Below are 2,755 nucleotides of genomic sequence, written 5' to 3' on the forward strand. Positions count from 1 at the left end.
AGGCTATCACGATGGGATTTTCCTTTCAAACTGAGGGATAGAGCTAGAGAATGGTTGGATTCACTACCTGTTGGCAGCGTGACAAATTGACGTGATTTAATTATGAAGTTCACCAAAATACTTTCCTCCAACATAACTTGCCAATCTCAAACATGATATCCCTGTCTTTCAATAATCTGACTCAAGGTTTTCACAAGGCTTAGGAAAGGTTTTAAGGAACTACTCAAAAAGTGCCTTAATAAATGAATGAAATGATAGAAAATATTGTTCAATAAATTAATAAACACAAGTGTGGAACGAAAGAGGAGATGGGAACCAATACTTTGGCCTATGCGACCGCATGGCGTTAACATAAACCATGCAACTGTATGGCATTACACCATGCGGTCACATGGTTGTAATTTAGTGACCGTTGGAGGTCGGTTTTGTTTGAATACTGGAGATTTTTTGGAGGAAACATTGCAACTTTTCATAATGATTTGGCACCAATCTGGGGGGTATTGATGCAAACCTATAAATAAGTGATGAAATGATCACTCATAATTTGAAATCATTGTGCAACATATGAATTTTATTAACTTCATTCCACAAGAAAGAAATTCCTTTCTTCTTTCATATTCATACATTCTCTATGTATTCTTCAAGTTCGGGTAGAGAAACCATTTTTCGCGAGACCCTTTAAGCACCAAATTGTTACCGAGATGAGGCAAATATCGTTTGAAGACAATAATATAATGTCGTGTTTGAGCCTTTCATATTCGGTTTGTTCTTCACGTTTATTTCATCTTCTTGATATCACTTCTATGTTGTTTCTTCTCCAACCCCCGTGGCGATAATTTCCCAACATGAAAAAGGGACTTTAGGTCCATTACTTCTACTTCAGGTTGCTATTAGCCAGCCGAATGTATTTGATTCAGCTTCCAATGGTTAAATTAAGACAAAGACCATCAGAAAAGCTTAAGTTATTTGAAAGAAAGGGAAAAAAATTATTATGTGGTCAAATAAGGAAGTACAAAAGAAAACAACATGAAAACATTAGGTAGATGCTTACATTCTTCTAACAGCGAAAATTGACTCGTAGACAAAGAAAGTGTACAGTTTGAATACAACTCCAATACACAATTTGGTGCAAGCTCCTATTTCAGTATGTGAAACTTGCAGCAAACCTTTAGACTTTAGAATGCTTATTGGTTACCATTAGAGTTGTGCTTATCCTCTAAACTTTCAACTTCTAGGGAACTATTGTATATTAAAGAAGATAGAGTTTTTACACAGTAAAACTAAAGAGAGTTAAGAAATTAATTGTTTTTAAATGTTTTAGTCATCAATCAAATGGCTTTTATATAGGTACTAGTCAAAGTTGAACATGCATTGCACGTTATTCTAAAGTACTTTATAAGTGCTGTAAAAGTAATATTTGGTATCAATTTGTTGGAGGATTTGATGAGTCTCAGACGAATTAAAGAAACTAAAATTTAGCATAGAAATTTAAGAGAAAAATATTATACTCAAATTGTACTTTCGAAACTCAATTTCTATGATTCAAGTTTTTTTGTAATGATGAAATACTATAAATGAGCAACTTTATATATTACATTTGATACATAAAAATTAATTGTTAATATATAAATTTAAACACATATTAAAATTTTTAGATACACGAATATGAATAAATTCATCTATAATAATTCTAAACTCATGTAATTCAAGATTCATCAAGTGCAATTCATTGAATCTAAGTTAATGTGAATGTCAATTAATTGAAAATTAATAATACAAATTTCATAAATAAAAATTATTATATAGTACTTATTACATATCGAAAAACAAAAGTAAGGTATTATTGAAATAATTGAATTGTAGGTGGTTAAAATCGTTCAAAAAATTATTTTCCCTTGATATAATATTTTAATATATTATAGATTACTGCAAAATATAAAAGCAAGAAAAAAAGAAAACAAATCTTATAGACTAGGTAATTAGCATACAAAAATAACTAATGATGATAAAGATTAGGTCAAAATGTGAATTACTTATTCAACAATCCCTCACTTAAACTCATGTTCATAACATCATTTATTTCTTCTGCGTGCAAAATCCAAGCAACTTCCTCTTCTTGGTGAATCCATGATCGTGAAAAATACTTGTCAATCTGGCTATACCCTACTCTAGGCGCTTGCTTTAAGCCATATAGCACCTTCTTCAACTTCAAGATTTTATCTTCATGTTCTTTGACAACATAATCCAATGTCTCTTATTTATAGGGGACGTCCCAAACCTTAGAAATATCCTAAAAGATGGAAACTATATCAAAATATGTGTGAAACCGACTTAAGGCAAAAAATTCATGCGGCGCAGTTGCTCGAGCAAAAAAGCAAGCAATAGCCTTGTCACTCGAGCAGTAGGCTAGCGACCTACGCCATAAGTCCGACTTTTCCTTCTTGGACCCTATTTTGACATCTTCAAAACCAATACTCCAAAACGTGCAACCCTAGACCGAATTTGAGTAACAAATCCACATAAACGAGAAAGTATAATTATTTCGAACTTCTCCATTAACTAAGTTATCAACTCATATTTCTCTCTACGATTTTTCATACATACAGCAATTGGTTCTTTATAGTTGGAGAAGCCTAATGATTTTAAAGTGATAGTCACATGACATATTGAGTGATATGATTCATTTTGATAAAGCACGAAGTAATAATTTTAGGCCCATTGCATATTTTATTCATAAGCATCTTATTTGGCTCAT

The sequence above is a fragment of the Olea europaea genome, chromosome 5, assembly GCF_002742605.1.
Source record: "Olea europaea var. sylvestris chromosome 5, O_europaea_v1, whole genome shotgun sequence".
Classification (NCBI taxonomy): Eukaryota; Viridiplantae; Streptophyta; class Magnoliopsida; order Lamiales; family Oleaceae; genus Olea; species Olea europaea.